Source organism: Mustela nivalis (genome assembly GCF_964662115.1).
Source record: "Mustela nivalis genome assembly, chromosome: 14".
NCBI classification, from domain to species: domain Eukaryota; kingdom Metazoa; phylum Chordata; class Mammalia; order Carnivora; family Mustelidae; genus Mustela; species Mustela nivalis.
Window position 1 is genome coordinate 22,879,367 of NC_139033.1, and position 12,699 is coordinate 22,892,065.

Genomic DNA, 12,699 nt, shown 5'->3' on the forward strand with positions numbered 1-12,699 from the left:
AATAAAGTTGCAGGATACAAAATTAACATACAAAAATTAGTAGCATTTCTATACACTAATAGTGACCTTTCTGAAAAATAATGAAATGGACCCCATTTACAATAGTATCAAAACCACTAAAATACTTAGGAATAAATTTAACCAAGGGCATGATAGACCTCTGCTCTGAAAACTATAAGACATTGATGCAAGAAATTGAAGAAATTTCTTCAATTTGGAAGATGTAAATAAATGGAAAAATTATCTGATGTTCATGGATTGGAAGAATTAATATTATTAAGATGTCCATAGTACCAAAGGCCATTCATAGATTCAACATAATCTCTATCATTTTAATGGCTTTTTTTTACAGAAATAGAAAAACAGCCTACAAATTCTTATGGAGTCAAAAAGACCCAAAAAAAACAAAGAAATACTGAAAAGGAAGGATGGATCAAGAGGCCTCCCTTTCTGATGTCAAGCTAATCTATAAACTACAGTAATTAAAACAGTGTGGTCCTGGCATTAAACCGGACAAATGGATCAACAGATCTGAATTCAGAGCAGAGACATAAACCCAGACAAAAAACTATCATCAACTAATAGTTGACAAGGGAGCCAAGAATAGTCAATGGAAAAAAGACAGTCTCTTCAATAAATGTGCTGAGATAATTGAATATTCATATGTAAAAGAATGAAACTGGACCATTATCTTACACCACTCACAAAAATTAGTTCAAAGTGGATTAAAGACTTAAATGTAAGACTTGAAACCATGAAACTCCTAGAGGAAAACAGAAGAAAATCTCCTTGGCATGGGTCTTCGTAATGATTTTTTCAAAATCACACCTAAAGCATGAGCAACAAAATAAGTAAGTAAGAGTATATGAAATTAAAAAGCTTCTGAACAGCAAAAGAAACCATCAACAAATGAAAAGACAACCTGTGAAATGGGAAAAAAATTTGCAAACCATATATCTGATAAGCAGTTAATATACAAAATATATAAAGAACTCATACAACTCAATAGCATAAAAAAATTAAACAAATGGGAGAAATACCTGAATAGACATTTCTAGAAAATATTTTTCTAGACATCTCTAGAAAATATTCTAGAAATAGCCATTTCCATAAAACATTTCTAGAAAGAAAATATATGAATGGCCAGCGGGTACAGGGAAAGATGTTCAACATTACTAGCCATTAGGAAAATACAAACAAGTCACACTGAGTTGTCACCTCACACCCGTAAGAATGGCTGAAATTAACAACACAGGAAAAAACAGATGTTAACGAGGATGAGGAGAACAGGGAGCCCTTTAGCACGGTTGGTGGGAATGCAAACTGGTGCAGCCACTATGGAAAATGGTAGAGATGCCTCAAAATAAATAAATAAATAAATAAATAAATAAATAAATAAATAGATAGATAAAGGAGCTTCCCTAGGATCCAGCAATTCCAAGTCTGGGGATATATCAAAAGGTAGTGAAAAAAGTAACTTGAAAAGACATCTACACCCTCATGTTCAAAGAAGAATTATTTACAATAGCCAAGACGCGGAAACAACCTGAGAGTCCATGGATAGATGAACGGATAAAGAAGTTGTGGTACACATATACAATTGAATCTTATTCAGTCAGAAAAAAATTAATGAGGAAATCCTACTATTTGTGGCAACAGGTCTGGACCTCGAAGGCATTATGCTAAGTGAAACCAGTCAGCCAGAGAAAGACAATTACTGTATGATGTCACTTATGCACGGAATCTAGTTTTTTAGAAATCAGAAAATTAGGTCAGGTTTGTGGTTACAAGAGGCAACTTATGAGTTGGGGGGGGGAGAATGGAAGGAAGACAGTCAAAAAATACAAAATCACAGTTATTAGAAAAATAAGTCCTAGACATGTGCTGTAGAACATGACTATAGGAACCCTGATGTGCTATGTACAGGAATGTTCTTCAAGGAGTAGATCCAAAGAGCTCTAATCACAGGGAGAATTTTTTTCTTTTTTTTTTTTTTTATTGAATATATATGAGATATGTCCATTATCTCTCAACAAAACTAAGGGGAAAAGGATGAGATTGTCAGACCAATCTTCCAACTTGGATCTATTTAAATCCAATCTTGACTTCTTTTTAAAATAAAAATGAAAACAGACAGTGTGCATTCGTAACTGGTCAGACCACGAGGACATGGTTCTAAAGGGTAGAAGTCTACCTAAGTCTGTGAAACACTTCTAAGCTGACAACCCTGTATACTAAAGGGAAAAATACTACCTGAGTGGAGGTTATACATGGGGTATATACAATCCCACCTTCGTAAGGGCCAATTTTCATGGCCATTCTCACTTCTTTCTCTTTACACAGAAGTCAGAGAGTTCAAGTTCTTAGAACTGCCAAATGTCACCGATTTGTCTGACAGGGAGTCAGAAGACAAACTTGCAACTGCAATTTTTGATACACTTTTTAAGGTACTTGCAGATACTCCTTTTGTCTAAAATTAAACAGCATATAGTTTTCCACTTTCAGGAGGGTTACATAAATGAGCTAAAAATGGCTGACCAAATTGCTGATGATCTTCCGTATGTGTAGACCAGCTCAGGTACTAAATGTAGCTTGTGTACAATTTCTATAAGCAAAAGCCAATGCAATGAACATCTAACACAACTATTTCAACCACTTCTTGGTGCTCCCCCAAATTATGGTGTAGATGAAGCAAGTTTGGCAACTATTAACAACTTCAAGTTTCCAAGTGTTTTCCTTTCCCATTTTGAGCATATCCAACTGATTCTTTTAATGGTAGCTCTCTTTAGCTATGACTCAAAAGGATGGCATACAAATTTTATCATTTTAAGTCCATTTCGCACAAGAGCAAAGTAAGGCAGGAAGTAATGTGAATGACTTGTCACCATCCAGACCTGTGAGCACTGATGAAGTTGAACCAAATTAAAAGCTTCTCATCCATGCATTCTGAGTATAACCTCCTAAGTGTGACAAAATCGGGTATGCACATCCTTCAATCATCTTTGGAGGAACCAACCAGAACGGAGTCACGTGTAACAGAATTGTGTGCAAAAGCCAGAAGAAGGTAATGATGGAACTTGATTGCTTCAGCCAGTGACTTTGATTATAATCTGGAATGACTCATAAAATAGTTAAATGCACTTACTTGCTTTGACTGCATTTTTTTAATGGAATGAGATAGGACAGACTAGGATAAGGTACCAATAGAAGAATGGAATGGAATAGAGTAGAATAGAATAGAATAGGTCAGAGCATGTCCTGTTAGTTAATTCTTTATGGATTTCTTATATATGTGTTTTGGGTGAAACTCACAGCATCTCTCCTACTATGCGTTGAAGTGAAAATATTTAAGAAACACTTGCCTAAAGTGCCATAGGTCTCATGCTTTCTGCATGTTCTAAATCCTCGTTAAGCCACTTATATCCCTTTAAGATCCAAATCTATTTCACGATGTCAAAAATGAAGAAATTTCAGCCACTTCTCTTTAGTTATCATGTATATTCTATGTCATTATAAAATGATTCATTTAAGACAGTTTTGAGATAATATAACTATGTTGAAAGGCAGCACATTAAACACAGCATAAATTTGAAAACTCTGGTCCAACATGAATACATTATTTGTATTTATGTCTTTTGATTCTACCTTGGATAATGAAATAGTTTGATGAATTTACTTATTTTAATTACACTAATTACATTTGCCATACCCATGGGATTCAAATTAACATAAGTCAAGTGTTTAGGGGAAATACAGTATTTTGATTTTGGCTCACCTGGCCATTACCTTGCAAGTATCCGTCAGCTGATAATGAGCTTTCTGGGAGTCATAGGAAGACGACGGCCCTTCCTTCTTACTTAGAGGTCGACTTTCCCCGTGCACCTGAACAGTGCACATGGATGTCCGTGGGACACCTTGAAAGGGAGCAAGAAGTGACAGCCGTGCCGAGAGAGGGGTCTCAACCACTGTGGATAAATCAATCCATCCAAAAAAAAAAAAACAATTCTGCCGCGAAACTTAATCACTAAAGGTCATGTCGGGGAGTAAGGAACAGATTAAATTAGCATAGTATTAGATATGGAAAATGATTTCTGTCAAAATCATCTTTACCACAATTATAATATGTTAATTACGGGTTTCATTAAGGAAGTTGATTATGGTTCACGGATGAAATCACGGCCGCGCCACACCTGGAAGGCGGCGGCGCAGCCCGACCCGACTCGGCCGCGCTCCCGCGCCGCGCCCCGGCCTCCCGCGCCCTCCCCGCGTGCGCCACCGCAGGCCGCGGTCGCGAAGGGGGTGCCCTCGGGGGTCCCGGCGCCGCCGGAAGGACACGCGGGCCCAGGAGGCAGCGCGGCCGGGGGAGGGAGGCCGCGAGCCCCGCAGCTTCGGGAGGGCCCAGCCCGGCTCCGGTCCGGTCCGGGTCGCGGCCCCGCAGGTCCTCCCGCCTGCGCTCCTGGGGCTGCTGGGCGCGGCGGCCGCGCAGCTCGGCGGACCCCTTGGACGGGCCGGTGCCCCGGCCGCTGCGCTCCGGCCGGCGATGACCGCGCGTGGCCCCCGACCCGGGCAGCGGCCGCCGTGACGCTCCCAGACGACGAAGAGGACCCGGTCCGAGGTGGCCCAGTGCGTCTTGAGACCCGCGAGACCATCCGTCGGTCATCTGGGGGCCTCTTCCTCGGGTCATCTCACGGGGTCGCACTCGGATTCATGGGGAAACGGGTCAGCCGCTGCCGATCCGCGCGCGGCGTCTGGGCCGGGCCCAGAGCAGGACTCGGGGCCCCCATCCCCTGCCCTCCCCCCCGGGGTCCTCCTGCCCTGAGAGCCTCAAAGGGGGAAGGGACAGAAAGACCTCAGGGTGGACTTGACCCAGAGACACCGAGAGTCCGCCCTGCCCAGCCCAGACCTGCAAAGGGAGCAGAGAACAGGCGGTGACCGGGGGTGGGGGGCGCTGCCTGCCCGTAAGTGGAAGACCTAGGTGAGCGCCTGGAAGGGAGGCTGCCCCCCCCCCGCGGGATCATCTCCTAGTACCCCCTGCCCGGGAGCAGGCGACACCCATGTGCCCTTGTGGTGCCGGACTTGGCCACACAGAACAATCGTTGCGGGAAGGAAGCATAATCGTCAAGGAAGACTTGGTCATCTCTAGAAAGACGGCCTCATACGACTGTCCCTTTGCTTTCTAACCATAATTACTTTAGTAATTAATCTCTGTCATTTAACGGTATTACATTTTGAAAAGAGAAAATGGAAGAAAGACGGGCTTCGAGCTAATTTACATCACAGTTTAAAATCCCAGAATAGGGCGAATCAAATGTCAATTTAGCCCTTTCACATTTTCTAAAATAGTCCCATTCTAAAGCCCAGTCCAGTGGAATCCAAAGCAAGATCCTGAAGTCACCTCTTCCTGAAAGGCCAGGCTTCAAAGGCAATATGGCTTCAAATTCTTCATGGAAATCCTCCTGCCTTGTTCCAAGGTGCTCAGGAATACAATTAATAAACCCATTGAGGAGAGCAATAGGAAATCTCTCCTGTCCAAAGACCATCTCTGCTGCTGGTAATGTCAATTGCTCATAATGTGGTCTGAGCATTCGTTAACGACATCATCATACAGTAAGTGAGTAAATCTGTTCCAGCAACCTCCTTTAATTCCTTTTCACCTCATTTCATCGTTTCAAATTAACTTGTTTGACCTTGTTTATTGTACACCTCATTATACTTAATTTTCAAAGAAGTGCTTTTAATATACTGAAATTTTCCTCAATTTCTTATTAGTTTTTTTCATATTAGGGAGAGCCCATATATTACCTTTCTTTTTAATAGCAATCCTTATTAATAAAACGTTTTTCATGATAGACTATGCAAAAATTTACAATGTATTTTTAAGAAATCAGATTTACTTTACATATAATCAAGGTATGCTACTAGCTTGTTTAACAGAAATTCTTCAGACTTAATAATCCAGAATAAACTTTAAACAGAATCTTCCTCATTAAGAACTCTACTGAAAATGTACATGTCTGCGGCTCTCCATCCAGGGAAGCCTAACAGCAGACGTGTGCTAGGACCGAGTGTGGCCAGGCATTTTCTGTTTGATAGAGGGATGATGCCTACATTTTGTGTGGCGGATAAACGGGTATGCATTTGTCGAATGAGGCAGATCAGAAAGGGACGTCTCTTTTCTTCTCCACCACTCAGAGGTGCATTACAATCCTGGTGTTCAATATTCAACTAACCGGTCTCTTCAACCAAGACGAGCCATCATTATTTCGATTGCTGCGTAAAGACAGGAAAGAATGTAACTTATTTTTGCAAGGTGGGAGGAGGTATACCGTGTCTGCGTGTAGCAAGAGAGGCACGGTGACTTTCAGGGAGACGGGCCAGGAATCCCAGTAAGAAGGGAGGGTGTGGGGAGAGAAGAAGAGAAACAATGGTGATCACGCTGATCAGGCACTCTCTTTCCATCACACGCGTCCCCTGGTCTAACCAGAAGGATGTCTCTGTCGCCAGACTTGCGGGAGATCTGTGGGAGACATCTAGGCAACCTGCAGACACACACACACACGCACACACACACACACACACAGGGCCAATGACGCGTGCGGCTTACTGGCCTTGCTGCCTGGGCTGGCTCGTCTTGAAGAGGAAAACTGTACGAATGCCTTACGGGGTTTATTTCCCTCACACCACTGCGTGGTTTTAGTTTTGCTTTTCTGGCTTGATGAAGATGAAGTAAATTCGATCGAAACAATGGAGCTACCTCCCGTGTAACTCACTAGGGCTCTCCCAGCTCTGGCATGGTTCTCCACGCTCACTAGCAGGTCTTCATTGCTTTCTGGCAAAAAACGGAGCAGATCCGTGTTTCCACAGCCCCAGGCCTCGTGATTCGAGAAAGCTTGCGGTCCGCATATACAAGTATACAGAGGATTTAGGAAAAGAAAAAAGCGTCTTGCCAATTGACCTGCTAAGTGAATATATTTCAGGGCACAGTAAGGAAAAAGGCTATGAGGTTTTAGTTAACAAGAACTGACGGATGCTTAAAAGCCAGGTTCTCCCCACTCGTCCTCCTCCAGAGCAAGCTTGTTATCCTCGCAAGCCGGACAGTGCGGCAGCATGGCTGTCTCTCCCCCTCTTCTCCCCAAATCAAAGATCAAAGGCTGCATTTGTAAAGCAAATAGTTGGAGAGTTACAGCCGGGTTTGATGAAAACCCACTCCAGGCCTCTTGGGAGATATTACCTTCCTCATTATTCCACTGATTGGCCTTATTTCATCCAAGGATTACTGCACATTCTCCTGACGGCTGATGAGCAGCTTCATGAATATACAAAATAATCCGGCGGCACTGGGCCAGCACTGATTATCCTCGTGGAACTCGCAGGGGCTGCTTCAAATGAGCTGCTGGAGACGGTAGAACTCTTCCTCCCCGTTTTCCATCTGATTTTACCACAAGGATCCTTATTAGGCTATTTTTCACATGTCTGTAAGAGAAAGAGAAAGAGAGAGATATTGCATCTAGTTAAAAATGATCAGGGAATTCTGGGTACCAGATGTTTTTTGCTTAATATTGCAAAATGCCTTTTATTAGATTACACTGAGCACTTACTAACTACAGTTAAACTGCTTTGCAGAAAAACCCGATGGGAATGGTGCCCTAAATAGCTTTCCCGGGTTCTTCTTCTTCTTCTTCTTTTTTTTTTTTCTTCCCTCCTTTCTTTTTTTGTGCACACTCTCCAATTTGTAAGTGCTTATTCACGGTTGTGTGTGGACGGACCTGGATATGTCGGCTGGGAGACAGGGACTGCGGATATGAAATTATCAAGGCCTGCTACACACCGGCCTGGAATAATTTAGCATCACACTGAAATCCAGTCTCTTTGGCCAAAGTACTTGGCCAAGGTGTTAATGAAACAGTAATGATAGAGAGCAAAGGTGTTTATTTTCGGATTCAGTCAGGCAGAAACAGCTCTGTCTGACACAAAGTACATCTGATGGCTCCGATCTCCTCTGACGGGCTCAGACCTGGGCTGAGGGGACTCTCCTACAGACCCTTCCTCTCCTTTGTGCCCACTGTGTAAAGCCCGTGGGGGACTTCCCACCGCAGAGGGCTGTGGCTCCTGTGGATCTTTACATTCCGCTCCTAGAGCCCTATTTATTGCTGCTGTGCTAAACAGGGAAGTGTGTCTCCAGTGGGCTTGCTTACACCTCCAAGCCAATCAGAACCCTTGGTTTACAGCATTGCTCATTTAATATCCGACAAACATGGTGCCGTGATTGTCATTTACAGCTGGACACCCTTGTTTTTACTGATTGTGAACTGCTGAGCTTTTCTGGGCAATGAATGTCTTATCTTGCGCTGCGAAATATGTCACACGGAATAAATGACCGAAACGAGGCCCTAGGTCTCTTCCCACCACCTCTTCTGGCCAGAGAAGCGCTTAGCCAGGTGTGTTCCTGAGCAAGCGGGAGAATTTTCTCCACCACCTTTGATGGTGACAAGCAGCTTGCCCTGTGTGGGCTCAGAGAGAGCAGGCTGCCTCCGGCCTGGGTAGAATCCAGCTCTGGGCGGGTCTGTGCTTGGCACAAGCTTTGGCTCACAAGGCTGCCTCTCCCGCTGCCCATCCAGCCCTTGGAGGGATACCAGCAAGGGCTACGTGTGCAAGCACTGATGAACACAAAAGGCAGCAGAGACACACGAGACACTATCGTTCCGACTGTATCCGCAGGGTTACCATTATTGGAGAAAAGCTACCCGATGTCATTTAGCATTGAACACAAATCCCACGTGAGTTTTAGGGGGTCTTTGTCCGGGTCTTGCGTCTGGAGGGCCTCCAGTAAAATTTCTAGGCTCAGTCAGAAATATACTTGCTCTTTTGCGTGGAGATATCCATGGAGCTGGTGGCAGGACGAACCTGCTGGGCAGACAGGCCTCCCGGCGCTGATGGCTGAGGCCGAGCCTCGTCTTCCGTCAGGCTGCTCCACGGAACCGCCCCGCAGTCAGTTAATGAAGCTGCATTTCATGACTGCAGTGATAAGGATGAAACATTTTAAAATAACCAAAAGGTAGATACACCAAAAAAGCCTGATGAAACATTAAATGAATGTAGTGTAACACATTATCTTTGCTTCTGCACATCCAAAAAGCGCAATGAACTAAAACATTGCATTAGGCCAAGAATAAAGCTAAAAATTAAATTGGCTCAGAAAGATCTAGGGTAGTGGATTATGCACTTTGAGTGCAGTAAATTTGCTCATTTAATCTCGTTCTCCCTACCTCTGATGTGCACACTTAAAAGAACACAGGGTACACAGGAAGCGGTGAGAGAAAATGACACAGTTGCAGTTTTGCTCTCAACTATTTACCTGATGCCAGAAAGCAAGGGGTGAGTCATATTAATGGTGATTTTTTTACTGTAAAATTGCCTCCATTTTCCAACATTTAAGTGCAGCGAATGTCAACAGATATAAAATATGAGCAACTTTGCAAAAGATGGAAAACAGACCCAATCAAGAAGACATATTTAAAAATATAATACTGCCCCTTCAAATCAATAAATAAAGACAAGCATTTCATACACTAATGCATTTATCTATGACCATTATAAATTAGTTGCTTGCCAGAAAATACACTTCTTAGCACAAGTGCCATTTTTTAAAGTTGTCTACTTAATGCACACTTAGTATATTTCCTCATCCAGAGCTCCCCTGCATAATTAGACAACATCCATTCTTAAAAACTAAAGTAGATGCCAAAAATGCAATACATAAAGCATGACGTTTTACAAATTTACATCTTCAAAAGCTATGTGAGGTTTCAGATAAAAGAAATTGCAAAAAGATCACTGTATGACGACGGACCCAGCTTCCCCACGTGTGCTCCTAAGGGAGCTAAGCCACAGGGGCCATTCTCATCCCCTCCCCCCCACTCACATCCTAGGGCGACCCTCTAGGCACGCCTACCAAGAGTGATTCTCTAATAGCTTGCTGAGTTGTTCAGGATGCCTTGTCTTAGGTCCTCAGGTCTTCCGCTCCTGAGGTCAGCATCAGAGGCACTTGGACAGCACAAAGCCCCTGGAGGGCTCCCATGCGCCACTTGGTCATCAGCACTGTCTTATTTCAGAGCACAAGATAGGCTTTTGGGGAAAAGTCCAAGAGCTGATTCCTAAGTCTACACATTCCACTACCTCTTTCCTTAAAGTGCCCTCTTTTCTTCTACCAGCAGCCCTGTCTATGCATGTTTCTCCGTTATCCCAACTCCAGAGTTGACCATTGGCCTCTGTTGTCAGTTTTTTCACCAACATGCTGACTCAAGTAACGTCTGCACCATCAGAGCACGGCTCTAGATCCCATGGTTGTGGAGAGTGAGCTACGGGCCGTTCTGACACACGGATACCTGAGCAGCTCAGACAGCAGGGGGGAGGGGGGCTGAATGGGAGTGATCCTAAAATCAGAATTAATGATGCTGAAGGTAATCTTTGAAGACACACTCTTCCTGCTGCCCATGGGGTCGAACTCGGTGTCCTGCCACCCTTTCTCCGCAGGGTGTCCTTTTACCACCCTGAGCAGCCCGGAGAGATCCTGGAAACTTGTGAGCATAATAAATATACTATTATGCTGTGTACGAGTGTGACTTAAAGTTTAAGGGACTTTACCGAAAAGACAGTTTTTCATTTCTATTTCCAGGTATTTCTACAATGTTAGAATTGAATAATTATCCAAGATCCCCCTGACTCTCCCTTATCACAGGTGGTGTCAGAAACTGTTGAATTTTCTTTTTAGAGGAGAGACTACTGATGTAGTGTCTGTTGAGTCGGGGCTGACTGAAGGGGAGGGCAGTCTCTCCAGCAAAATAAAGTCTGAAAAGGGGACGGCATGCCGCACTCATGCTCTGATGAGGTTCTTGGCTCGTGGACTGAGCGGTCTACCCCACCACCAGTCTCCCCTGCCATCATCTTTCTGTCAAAGAGAAAGTCAAATAGTGTTCAACTTCCACCTGCCTTGTCCTTCAGGATTCAGAGGGAACACGATCTTTTTCTCAAGGGAAGTCAATCATCGTGAGCTCCGTCCAGTTGTTGTGGTGGGTTTGGGCTCAGACATATGACACAACCCTTGCCCTTGGAAGTCTGCTGGGGTAGGAGTGTGGTTAGAAGATTTATCTTGCCCCTGAAAGAGGGATATAAGCAGGGGCCCTCTATCTTATGCATTGGATATTTCTGTCTGCCCATGTTACCTTGATCTGCAAGAGCTGTGCTGGGACCAGGTCCACAACCTGAGGACGTCAGAACAGTAGGGCAAGAAGAAGCTGGGTTCTCAGTGTTGCGCTGAAACCCCCCTGCCTCTGAGCTCCCTGTTCGGCCGACAAGAAAATATCACTCTTACTTACGACACTCTTACTTACGACACTCTTACTTACGACAGTTGTATCTTCTGTTATTTGTAGCCAAAAGCATCCTAAAAGATTTGACTTCAGAGATCCAACAGGAATGACGTAGGCTAAGAGTAATGAGGCAGGGGAGGAAGATTTCAAGTCAGGGAGTACAGAGTGACGGTGTTTCTTGAAGCCGAGAGAGTAATGGGCAGGGCAGCGGGAGTGAAGCAAGAATGGGGGACAATGGCAAAATCTCCAAACATTGCCCCAGCACATCTCCCTGGTCTGCTGGATTGCCGCTCCAGCAAAGCAGCTGCTGCAGAAGTTCTGCGAAGGGAAGCAAGCAGGATTCTTGATCTGATCTTGGAGATGGTGATACATAAGGACTTGCACACTGAAAACAAATTGCCTACTTCCAATTTGTAAAAGTATTAGTGCAAGAAATTTCCACGTAATGAAAAAAAAAAGCTCATTAGAATAAAATGGTAGATTGGAAGTAGAAAAATATCTCTTTATTTGTAATTGGTTCAGGAAAACTTTGTGAAGGAGGTGATTTTCCAAAAGCTCCCTGGAGAAAAGGTACCTCTTCCCCATTCACCGCCTACTCATCTGTTTTCGATTATAAACTCCTAGAAGGTGTGCAGGTGTTTTTGCTGTTAGTTTCCTGTGACACCCAACATAAAGGGTAAGGACAGAGACCACTTTTCCTGAGGGCCACCCTTGTTTTCTGTTTACTGATGACGAGTAGACCAAATTCCTATAGAGTTCTGGCTTTTCCACATTCACATACGTTGTTTGAACAAGACCTCGCTGCTTTGGAACGAAGTAAGCAACGAATGGCAGTGAAACCGTGAGTATTAGACACTATACTGACTTGCTGTGCACCCCTTGGGGTTTACTTATTCACATGAAATCTTAAGCCTAACAGTATTTATTGAGATGACCTTCGGGGTTCCTCAAAAGGCATTGGCAGCAAGAATTCAGCAGGGGACAGAGCTAGAGGATTTGTAGCAGCACTTCTGAGAGGCATAGGGATAGGTGAAGGTTTTCACAAGTGTAGCTTCAGCCAGTAGATGCTCAGCAGGGTGGGGGAAATGTGCTGTACTGACTCCTACTATTCATGAAAAGAATTCGAACCTAGATGCGTAGCCACTGCAGGAGAAGCACTCTCTTGCAATACCTTTGGACATGGCCAAGTACTATAAACGTGGAAAATATTATTACTGTGAAGTTGTCCCATCTCCCCTAATTGTGACTACCTGTAGCTGGTGCACTAATGGTCTCTTTCCTATAATTTCATGCAGAGAACCTGATTATGGAATGCCTGAGATTTCCAGTC